Genomic DNA, 12,357 nt, shown 5'->3' on the forward strand with positions numbered 1-12,357 from the left:
CCACTCTTTTCATTTCTGTTTTATAATGCCTGCTTTGTGTTGCTTGCCGAGGCTGTTTAGCAGGTGAGCCGGTTCGTCTTACCTGCTGTGGCAAGAGAAAGTGCAGAGCGCACAGCGTGCCGAATGGGAAAGAAGGGAAGGAGCGCTGCTCTGGGCAGCGGAGGGGCCAGTCACAAGGTACAAAAGCTACTGCAGTTAAGCCCAGAAAAATGCTGCCTTCTCATGCTCAGTTTCCCCAGAATTGGTAAGCACGTGAGCTTTGCTAAAAGCCAGGGCCTGTGCAGATTTTGGACAGAGGTCTGTTTATTTATCCTTTAATTAATCGATCTCTTGAATTTTAAATCATAGTTCTTTCACTTAGCTCTCACTGTGGAATTGTTAATATCTAGAGAAATAACAAGCTTGAATCTGATCTATGCATGGAAATTTTACTTTTGTTTTAATTATTGTCTAAGATTTCCTCTCTCATCAAAGGAAGCACATTTTTAAAAAGTCATTATCCATCGATTTCTCTATACTTAGTCATTATCCTGCTGAAGTAAAGCACGTAACAGGACAGTTTTTATTCTCTGGCAGAGGAGGAAAATCCTTTCAAAAATGCTGAGTTTTAAGTGATTGCTTACTGATGCTTGCTGGCTAAATATTTTTTTTTTCTGTGATAAAATACATTGAGTCTTGTCCGTGAAGATGAAATATGTATTTTTGATTATTCTTGTTTTCAGCATTTTTCTTGGGATTATTCTCAAATCACTGTCCATCGGTCATTTCAAAATTCTTGAAGTATTTGGCTGTACAAACAAACTGATTTGTAGCTTTAGAAAGAGTAGAGCTTTTTGGTTTTCCAGTGGCATCACGGTTAGACTCATTTTCTAGTAAAAATACAATGGACTATATAATATAACTTCTTCATGCTCCATTTTTGAAATAAATATTGTACCGAGAATGCTTGAGTTATTGTTTACTTAGGTGAATTTAATGAATTGACTATCTGGAGCAAGTGATATTTGAAATGCTAGTGGCATGACTTCTGAAAACCTCAATGAGATTGCTTTTCAGTTCTGATTAAGGATGAGCAGCCTTTAGTTTATTGATATCTGTTTAAGACTATGCATTTTTTATTAAACACTTCCATCATTATTTGCCATTCTCAGTCATGTGTTTTGTGACACTCTGTTGATTCTGTAGAGCTCCTGGCTGCCTCTTCTGCCTCCTCGTGATTTCTCAATAAAAATGTTTTAAGTGTGACTGTCTGAAATGCTGATGGCATTTCAGAGTTAATATCTACATTATGTGTTCTGTTTGTTCAGGATAGGTTCACATTTTGACTAAAGCCTGATACGCACGTCCGAGAATATAAATGAGATGATGTCTATGAAGTTGGGTGGAGGTCCCCTTACACAAGCAGTCATGGTGCACTTTGGGTTGAGCAATCCCGTATGAAATTACCACTCCTGTTTGACTTTTAGAGCATGAAACCACCTTTCTTGAGTGGCTTGAGGGGGAAATGTGTGATTATATTATGCATTTTATTCCTCATATAGGAGTATATAACATACATGAATATAGCATACCTTATTTAAGAAGGGGAAAATAGGACTCTGGTCATTCACAGTAATAATATGATGACAAAGTATCCTTGTATCCTTTGCTAATTTACTTCTTGTCATGAGACTTYAGCAGGTCACATATAACAGTAGTCGGTAGGATTTCAGCTGGAATGTGAAGGCCTCAATCTTGCCGCTTGTGGCGATCTGTGGCTCTGTCTTGGAGGAGCAGGGATGTTGTGTCCTTGTCCTCCTCAGTGCTGTGTTTGAGCATCACCTGCTGTGCTGCKCAAATGATGCTCTGTGAGGCTGGCAGAGCCAGGGTTCAGCCCGGAGAGGGAGATGCTTCGGCTGATGGAACGGGAGGCCTCGTGCTGCGGCAGGGAGGATCTCCACGCGCAGTGCCACGCTGTGCCTGGCACCACCGCTGGCACCGAGTTTGCTCTGCTGGACTGGCAAGAAAGTGTTTGCTGTCTCCCCTTTCCTTCATGGTAGTTTCTGGGTGATTTAATGGATTGAATCAACTCACCAGGATGCTAAGTGAAATGCCAGAGGCAGTACAAGTGTGGTAGAGGAGGTGCAGATTCTGTGCAGTTGTCTCCTGTGTGAATGTTTCAAAGTAGGAAAGTGATTGTGGGGCCATTTGCAGTGGGAACTGACATAAGTCTGTGGCACTCAGAGACCGCTCATTACTCTGGGACTTGTGGAAGGAGACAGCCACATGAGACAGCCACATCTGCAGAGTAACTTTTGTGCAATAGGCCTCTACAAGTCATTGGTACCTATGGCAACAGGGCGGGATAGGAAAGTGAAAGTACTTTTCCCTGGGAAGAAGCGAGGCCATGGGGGATGCTTTGGGAGAGCCCGACCTGCACATGCAAGGCAGGCAGGGCAGCCTGCTGCACCGGCTTGGGCTGAGCAGTGTCTGGGAAACAGCAGATGGATTCAGCTCATGGGTTCTCTTGCTCTGCRGTAGCAGCTGGGTTGCACAGCCGAGCACACATGTGGCCTTGCGTCTGAAGATGCAAATATGAAGGGTTCACTTTGTGGCCTAACAGTGACAGGATTGCTGTGGATGGCTTAGTGATGGTAATGGAGTTCATTTGGGAGGAACAGCCCCGTGACCTTGTATCCTTGGAAATGCAGGTGTTCYGAAAAAGCCAAATATGTCTACAGAACATGGTGCCAGTTTTAATTTACTGTGCTCTCAATCATTCCTTTTCCTTTTCTGCCTCAAGAAGCGAGAAGCCTCAAGAAGAATTTCAGAGCATTTAAATACTTAGTTTTTGCTTCGGTTCAAGTAATAGTGAGGTGTTGCTTCAYGCTATTGAGAAGCGGAGCTGGGTGTATCAAAAAGAGGCTGAATTTCATGCTGTAATAACATGGATCAGTACCATATGTGTGATATATTAAGTGCCAAGCCAAGGAGAAAAYGGTTGTTCCTGTTTGAGGGGAGAGATGAGCTGTGCGCCCTGCCTGCTGCTCTGAAATGGACTGGTTGCCGTGAAGCGGGGAGCAGCGTGGGGTAACTCCAGCTGGCTTCCAAGCACAGCAGCGAGTGCCGGAGCAGCAGAGGGGAGCTGCCTTGGGGAGCGCAGGCCTCTGTGAGGTCTCTCTCTGGTTGTGCTCACAGCCCTTCCCAGTGCGGCGAGGCAGTGTTCGGAGCCAGGACGGTGCCGTGGGGTTTGTTTGGCGGACGTGGAGGGCAGGCCTGATGAGCCCTCGCAGGCTGGGCCCCTCGGCGTGATTTGCTGGCCTCAAAGTGACCGTAAGGAACTGTAAATGTGTGGAGTCATCGGAGTATGTAAAAGGAAATCTGAGTGCACACTGTGGGATTTATTTTTTTTGTTCTTAGGGCATTTCTTCTCTTACAAATAATCCCTCGTGCTCGAGCCAGGCTGTGTTGGAAAGCGWAGCGGAGGCTCCGCTGCTCCCGCTCCGCTGCCCTTCAGGCTTGGCCTGCTTGGCGCAAGCGCGCGGCTCGCGCTGTTCCCCTGCGGCGCGCAGGGTGGGTACGCAGCCGCAAGACACGGAGGATGAAGTAAGTCTCCAGGCTTAGTATTATCTTTGCCGTGTCCTTACACTGAACTACGCGAGCAGGCACTGGGGAAATCCGTGTTCACGTGTGTGTGTTGTTTCATGGGTTTTTTTTGGTTGTTTGTTTGTGATTGACTGTCTGTAAATACCCATTAAAGACTCAGAGAATCACTGCAATAAGTCATCTTTGCTTTAGTGTTGAAGATTGGGCAGACACAAAACGAGGATAATCTCTGTCTCTTCACCTTTAGACCAAAACTAAGCAGCAGCCTAATTCCTGGGAACTGTTCCTGGTCTTCCTGTTATTTCTCCTGCCCTGTCAGTCACCCTGGAAGCCTGGGGCAGTTCCTAGTTGCCATCACTCTGAGTCTCTTGTGTTCSCAATTGCTGGTTCTTCTCGGCATTTCTACCACGCACCTTTTCCTCTCCCTCTGTATCACTAGGGTGTATGTGTGTGGGTTGGCAACCCCTGAGCTCTGCTATGGCAGTTGCCCTCGTCCCAGTCTGTTCCTCTGGCTCTGACACCAGTTCTGGTCTGGAAATTTGATGTGCAGGATTTTATCTTATTTGTCTTTCTAAGTGACACCCTAGAGCTTGTCTTGGGTTGTCCCTGCTGTTGCTGTATTTATTTTACTCTAAGTGCGCACCGGTCTAGTTATCAAGAGCTCAGTGATCTCACCCTGAACGTCATGGGCTCTGGAAATCCCATGGGCACCTTCTGGTGTCAGTGACCCCGTTGCGTTGGCTGAGCAGTCACTGCAGCTTGGTTGCAAAGCCAAAAGGCTGAAAGCAGTTATGGATTCATGAGGTGAGCATATTTAGCTTTAAAGGATGAATGCTCTGATAACAGATAGCTTTGGGTACAAATGAACTATGTATCCTGAAATTAAAATTTCAGTAGCAGGTTTTGCTTAAATAAGTACTGATTCCTTCTCCATAGCATCTCAGGTCTGGCCTGTGTATGCTGTATATCTGCATTCCTCCATAGCTTCCCACTCTGTACTGCATCAAACCAGCTGCTGAATTTCATTATGTAGAGCTTCACAGCWGATGCCCAAGCCAGTTTATTTTTCTATTTCAGTACCAGTTGTTTGTCTTCTATTGTCTGATCCGTGCTGCTTGTTTCCATTGCTATAGGGCTCCACATAAACAGTGTTTTGCTTTCTGCTGTGATSTGGGAGTATTTGTGAATATTCATCATTTTCCATGTTAGTCTTTGATATTTCTCCTGAACCTCTTCTACACTGATGCTGACAGAAATTAGAGCAGTCGGTCGATTCCCTTGTGTGCCAGCACTGATCACTGTCCTAGTGTCCTTCTTGTACTATCTTGTTCCTCGTGCTCCCTAATCTGTGGCTTGTTTTGTGTTTAGTTCATAGGTTTATGAGGAGGGGAAAAAATAAWTTTTTTTCAAGTACCAAAATTCAGTGGAAATTGTAATTGTGGTCTTGCTTTTTTTGTTTGTTTGTTTGTTTTTGTTTTGTTTTATGTTTTGTATGGCCATATCTAAAAGTTGTGGTCTTTATGGCCAAATGCACAGGCATGTCTTTGGTCCCCGAACTTGAGGTTTATTGTGAAAACAGGCATACTTGTTAAGGTTGTATAGGAAAAGATATTCAAAAAATAAGGAATACRGAGAATGCCCTGAAGAGTCATATTATTTAATATCATTTCTTGATATTAAAGACTGTTAATATTAAACACTGAAAATATTTCCCCTGAAGAGTTAGTAAAATGTAGAATTAACTCTAATAAAAAGTTAAAACAAGTTCAGACTTGCTCAAAAGGTAAGATAGTCTTTAATATCAAGAAATGWTATTAAATACAATTCTTAAGGACATTCTCCATATTCCTTATTTTTTAAATACCAGCTCTTCAGGGGCTGGTTTATTATGAATGTCTTTGCCACTGCCTTCCAAACTGTTCTGCAGCTTATTTTTGCAAGTACTAAAAGAAATGAAAACAATTTGAAGAAACTCGGTGGATTACTCTACTTTTTTTTTTTTTTAAGATGAGTGCCTCAGGAAAAGTCCTGAAAAGCATGTATATACATGCATTCACTTTTTGATAAAGAAACCTCCAGTCATTGTCTGAAATCAAGTACTTGGGGTAGATCTATCAGAGACTAGATTTTATTGCCTATACCCAGTAATAAGTAAAGTTCTTTTTCAGTAAAATTAGATTTTTTTTTCCCTGCTTGGTTTTGCCCTCATGACTTTAAATGATGCAGTCAGTCCATTTGCACTGACAAGTCGTCTGTTACTTATTTGCTTCATAATAACCCTGGAGACCACAAGCGGCGTTGCAGTTGGGTCTTTAGAATCATTTAATTAAATACTGTACTTGCTGCGCCTGGCACTCAAAATCCTTATGTAAGAGCAAGCAATCGTACTTATATTGCATACTCGACAGTATGCARTACCCCTCCTGGGCTTTGCTGGAGTACGGAATAGCGGAGCTTCCCTGGTGCCGTTAGAGCACGCGCTGCGGCTTGGGGAGCGCCTTGGTGCCGGCGACGGCACGCGGCAAAGGGCGCCGCGCCAGGGTGCTCCTCGGAGATGCTTCACAGCACCTTGTGCTCTGGCTGGTTTTCTGCAGGACAACTTCGACCTCCTTCACAGCAAGTTCAGAGCGGCCTTTTGGGGATGCTGTGTGCTTGGTCATTGCCATTTCCTGAGGAGGTTGGGGTGGGGTAGGCAGGGTTGGACGTTTGATGCGCRGATAGCGTAAATGAGAAGAGGTGAAAAACCTGAATGGGAAAATAATCTTCCTCKTGTTCAGAATTTGTAGGACTTAGATTAAAGCTCTCTCTCAAAAAAATCTATGCTTGTGTACATTGTTGATATATTAGTTGAGCAGGTTGATATTTGAAGAGCATGGCAAGCGATTCTCTTTAAAGCCTTGGCTTTACTCTTAAGTGTAAGCGGAACTTTTCAGAGTGTTTATGTTTCAGAAGTGTGTATTTTTGTTGTAGCTGTTTACATTGCAAAGACTTCAGATCGGGCTGCAAGTGGTTTTGTGCCTCTGGCTGGCAAAAAGGAAAAAGACACAGTGTTGTCATGCAAAGCAAAGAAATGTGCCTTTGTAGCGGCAGCGTGACTCACTGTTTCTGCGCACGGCGCTTCGTTTGCTTGTTTCTCTTTGTTTTGCTGTTGTTGTTGTTGTTTTCCCTGGCATAGGTTTTAAGGAGCAGCCCCCTCTCCTGCTGTGGCTAGTTTGCTGCTGCTCAGGGATTCCTCCTTTCTTCCCAGCTCAGGGCAGCGGGCCGCGCTGCCGGCAGCAGGATGGCTCCTTGCCTGGGCAAGGGCGCAGGGAGCAGCTTGCTTGGCATTTGCAGCCTCAACGCTGTGGGTGCCTCGTGTATTCATGCAGTTTGAGCAGTGAGTGCAAGGCATCAATAKGCCTAATATGTCAGTGAGAGAAAAACATCAAAGCGTTTTGCAGCCTACCAGGAATAGAGCTGCAGAGAGCTCCAAGGCCAGGGGAGACCTTGCAGCTCGAGGCCAGGATTTGGAGGTGGCCCAAGGAGCAGTGTTGCCCTCCAGCCAGCCAGCCCAGGGAAAGCCCCTGTGTGTGCATGCACCTCTGCAGCGCCTCTGTGCCTGGGCGACCACGCTGGGACAAGCAGAGCAGGCACGCAAGCAGGGAGGCCAGTGTTGCGCCAGCGTGGGAGTTCTGCATCCGAGTGCTGGTGCTTCCCCCTTTTTTGTCCCCTCGCCTGCCCTCCGGAGCTGGCAGGCCCTGGAGGGGCTGCGTGGCGCAGGCCCTTGGCTGCGGCGCACGGCGCTGGGGCCRTGCACAAGGGTTTTCCTTGYGGGGCCTCCGCAGTGTGTTGGAGATGGGCCCTGAGCCCTTGGCGCGCAATTGGCTTTTCCGTAGCAGAGCCTTTAGCAAYGCGGTCATTGATCCAGGGACGTGCRGCCTGGGATTTTTCCGGGGTACAGAAACTCTCCTTTGGCATAAACTGAGCGCGAGGTGTTCTGCTAATGACCTTGCTAGTTTAAATGAAGTGCCTCTGCTGAAAYGCCTCAGGCTCCTGCCTCTCCTCCCAGGACCTTTGCTTTCCTTCTTCATGCATGACACGGGGCCGTGCCCCTGCCCAGCACYGCGCAGCCAGCACGGCCGCCTGCAGTGAMACCCAGCGGGCGGCTTCGCGCCGGGCTGATCCCTTGGGACACAGGAGGCCGTCACCTCCATGCGGGCACCCGAATGGGTCCTGTAAAGGAGGTGGTAGGAGCTGGGCACCGAGTGGCTTCCAGCACGCAGCGCCCTTCCTCTAAAGTGTTAAGTGACTGCCCCTTGCCAAGGTCTTCTGAACAAGCCGGCCTTGAAGGAGCTTTTTGGCTGGAGCCTTCATGATGCACAGCAATGAAACCTTTGGGGACCATTTAAGCCAGTATGGTGTGTTGTCTGGTCTCTGCCATGAGAAAATCTTTGTTGGGTTGGACGAAGCGTAAAAGGCTTCTGACCTTTAGGGCTTTCGTTGTACATGCATATTTTGGGTTCTAGTGCTCAGAGCAGTAAAGAGCTYTAGAAAATGTGCAYGTTCTCTGTATGCTTCAGGCTGCTGAAAATGTTTTTCTTCTGGGTTCTGCCACTTGTCCAGGGDAGTTGTTGTAGTGTTTTKTTTGTTTGTTTGTTTGTTTTAAACACTTGAGTTTTACCCGTAACCTGGGCACGGCAACGGGGCTCCCTGGGCACGCGAGGCTCCTCTGCGATGCTGATAAAGGCACCACAGCTGGATGTGGGCTGTGGTCGCGGCCGCCCGGACTGAGCTGCAGCTGCTGCTGGGCTCCACGGGCTCTCCCCAGGCATTGCAGGAGYGTGGATGGAGTTGTTGCACCCATAGATTGTATTTTGATAAGTGATTCATTCATTCATGTACCAGTTTTGTGGTCAGACTGAACACTGGAATGAGGAAAATGCTCCATAAGGGAGCTTTATGTAGGATGCTTTTGTAACTCCTGTTTTCCAGGATCAGCATTTTGTGGCAGTGGAAGGTTTTGAATTGCTCTGCTGCTCCTGGTGCCCTTATCTTCAGGCACCTCAAGGAGGGCTGCCAAAAGCGCGAGGGGAAAACCTGCCTTTTATATCCCAATGCCCCTTCCTGTCTCACAGCCATCTGTGCTGCTTTCAGGTGACAGATTTCCTACCTGATTTACTTACCTTTTGTCAGGAGGGTGAGGTCTCCAGTGCAGTGGCCACAGGTAAATGCAGCATTAGGGCACAGGACAGTCACTGCCATGTTTCACATTTGCTTGGTGTCTTCTAAAAAGTTGTAGCCCCCACGTGTCTGTCAGAAGCAAACCCATGRAACATCAGTTCCTTGTGCAGAATGAAAACGGTTCCAACAGAGTTAGCAGCTGATACTGTATTTTTCCTAGAAGTAAAGATAACAGTAGCAGCCCAAGCAGGATGTGGGGTATGTGACAAGGATTGGATTGTTAAATTCTGTGCCTGAAAACCTGCTTTCTTCAGCTTTGACCACTGCTATTAGCTTTAAAATGCCGAGCTGCTGCAGATCGCCAGTGCTGCGTATAGGCAGGGYTCTGTGAATGGGTCATGTTCGGGTTTTTCAGGCTCTGACGAGGTTGCATGGATGCTGTGCAAGGTTTCTATGGACCTGGTTTTGTGGATAACGTCTGCTGAAGACAAATGTTAAAAGTAGGTTTAAGTGACAGACCGTGACTGGACTAATGCGGATTGGTGTCTGGAGTGATGCAGCGTAACAAGGGATCCGGGCCTAGGGTGCCGAGCTGCGCTGGGCTAAAGCGCGCACGGCTGCTCCTCGTGGCCGCTGTGTGGTCAAACTGTGCGGCGAGCGGGTCTCGGATCCGGCCTCGCCGGCTCAGCCCGGCGCTCGGCAGGACAGTCACCTTGCACTGAGGAATCCCAAACCTGAAACAGCTAAGGTGGTATTTGGGCTCAATACCCCCAAATTTGGGTATTTTGTTGATGTGTTTTAGTAGCCCGAGAGGAACATCCAGTGAAGCCGATTTTGCTTTGGGGGCTGTCAGCACTGTAGGCTTTTCAAACTCTGCAGAGAAAAAGGGGGRAAAAAAGCAACTTTTCACTATCTCCTCCAGCCTATGCAGATGTTTCTGGAGGCCTTGCACACTCCTGCTAGAAGGCTGCTTTTGCAGCCCTGGGCTGGTGGCGCAGGCAGCGGGGAGGTAGGAGGCAGTGTGCCTGCTGCCCAGGGGCAGAGCGGAGCGCGGCGTGTCCGTGCCGTGGGACCAAGGCGGGAGCTGCACCCGGAGCAGCGCCGCACGGAGCATCCTGCTCCTGGCCACAGGGCTCCCGAGGCTGCTCACCCGCAAACTGCGTGTGGGTCACGGGAACCGAGTTGCTCCTCTTCTGTCAAGTGGCAATAGGAGCTCTGCATAACTCAGTAAATTTGTTCTGTTTTCTTTAGCATGCAGCATATGTGTTAATACACCTTCATTTCTATGTGGAAGTTAGTGAATTTAGTAGAAATTTCTGTTGATGTCCATACCTACAGCAAAAGAGATGATAGTTTTAATGCTCAAAAATAGTCTTTGCAGCAATTATCCTCAAGGTTTCATGTTCTCAGTATTCTGTCAGGATTTCTGCAGTTATCCTGTCTTTAAAAAACACAGAACTAAATTAAGAAAGTATTAATTTGAACCGCAAATTATTCGTTTCCCCCAAACAAATAAAAGGCCAAATAAGCAACAAGCTCCCTCTGAATTTCAAGGGACCCTTCCACTATAAAACAGAGTYACTTAAAATTTTAATTCTGGTAAGTTAAAAGATCTTTTTTTAATAATAATCCTTTAAATAGGAAACCCTCATAGAGGCAGGAAGGCAGGTGACTGAAGCTCATAACCGAGGTGATGGGTATCAGCGTTGTCCCTTAGGCTGTTCTTGCTCAGCTCAGGTACCTGTGTGGCTCTACAAGAATGGGGTACATGTGGGCATATGGGAGATGGTTCTCTGAACCCTGCAAAGAAAGGAAAAACCCACAAAGCTCTGCAGGACCGTGGTTTAATACCTGACTGAAGAGAGTGCATCTGTCAGTCCCTCTAGTGAGGTGTTCAGTATAGTGAGGTCCCCATACAGCGTCATGGGCATTTTCAGAGTTAAATACACAGCATTTGARATATAAATTGTTCTTTACTAATTCCCAGAATAATTTTGGGGATGTCAACAGAAGGACGAATAAATTCCAGACCGGTTCATKTTTGGAAACGCTGATATTCTCAACAGCAGCTGAGTCACATCCTTCGTTGTGACACCTGACGGAGCCGTGAGCGGTGCCAGCTTGCGACATCCTGCTCGCTGCCCCTCTTGTTCCTGTAACTCCTTGGCAAACGTGCGGGCTTTCTGCCCCAGAAGGTGAGAGGCAAAGCACTGTTTCTCATTTTGGATGCCTGCACCCAAGTGATCATCTTGCTTCCTGTTACCGAAGTTATTCTTAAATCCCTGTTCAGCGGAGCTGGGGATGAAAGCACGGTACGACTTGGAAAAACAGTGCTCACCTCTTTCTTGCTCCCGATTTTTGCAAATCCAGGGCAAATCCAGGTTTCTCTGGAAGTAATGACCATCCAGAGCAGCATGGAAAGCTAGAAATTCAGGGAAGCTGAATTCCATATGTTCTGTGGTAACTGAAATGGTTGGGCTTGTTTTTAGCAGAAATCAGTGAATGGTGTTGCCTGTGGCAGCTGTGCCAATGGGATGGGGCTCCCGGGAATTGTTGTGTCCATCTTGCCCATACATATGTTGATTTTTAGGATGTTTTTAAGTAGTTAAATTTTCAGATAGAGATGGTCTAAAAGTGGTTGAAACAAATGAGGATGTTTTGTGAGGGTTAGGACACTATGTGCATGTCTTCTTGTTTTCTAGAGAATTGATGTTCCTACATAGTGTTTAGATTTTATTTGATCCCCAGCTATCCAAGTCATATAGAACACAAGTAGTTGCCTGGTGGATTTTTCTGTGGTATTTGGTATTGTTTCTTGTGTTGCAGTATTCCCAGTCCTGGGTCGCTGGTGGTTGAAAAATCTAAACTTTGTGGTCATAGGTGTTTACATTAAAGCTGAAAGGTAGCGAACATGCAACTTCCTGGGTCTGCTGTTTTAACCACTTAAAGCCTTGTGCAAACTATCTGGGAAGGGAAAAAGTGCAAGCCACTCATTCAGGTTTAGGTGGAGGCCAGTTTTGGTGTATCCTTATGGCCTCAAACAAGCCACGTGCAGAAACCARAACATCCCTATTTTGATCTGAGCCAGCGGGTTTGGTTTGTAATTAGAAAAATCATTCTGGACTTTGAGATGAGGGATTTCTGTGTACTGAATTCATCACCCTACAAGCTGTGTGGTGTGGCCCTGCGGATTTGCAATAATATGGCAATTTGGTTTTGAAAATGATTGATTAAAATGCAGTCCATTATCATGTCCCTAATCTCTGTAATTCTGTTTTCCATGTCCTTTSTGTCCTCATCGACTTGTTTCAAGACTTCTGATTTCTTTATGCTTGCTGGAAGRGTGCTCTAAACCAGGCTGCCCTCTTGGTTGGGAACCACTAAAACACCTAGTGAGATCCCCCAGCAACATGGTCCAAAAGGGTCCTTCGGATCATAGTGCAGTGCGAGTTGCGTGTATGTAGGAGGCACGTCCAAGAGTAACTTTTGTTTGGAGCTGCCAATTACACGATGTCTGTTAAATCCTTTGTAAGCCTTTTCTTTGCTGAACTACACGGTCAGAAGTCTGGAGGTGGCAAACTCGCAATCTTGGCTGTGAGCTCGAGCTCAGGC

The 12,357-nt window shown here is 46.6% G+C and overlaps 1 protein-coding gene across 1 annotated transcript in view; it reads left to right on the forward strand.

Moving 5' to 3' along the window:
- The window catches only part of FGF2 (fibroblast growth factor 2), a 27,537-nt gene that overhangs the window by 9,448 nt on the left and 5,732 nt on the right, over positions 1 to 12,357 (forward strand). The window lies entirely within an intron of this gene.

Source organism: Nothoprocta perdicaria, unplaced genomic scaffold, assembly GCF_003342845.1.
Source record: "Nothoprocta perdicaria isolate Ctin4 unplaced genomic scaffold, notPer1 scaffold_312, whole genome shotgun sequence".
Classification (NCBI taxonomy): Eukaryota; Metazoa; Chordata; class Aves; order Tinamiformes; family Tinamidae; genus Nothoprocta; species Nothoprocta perdicaria.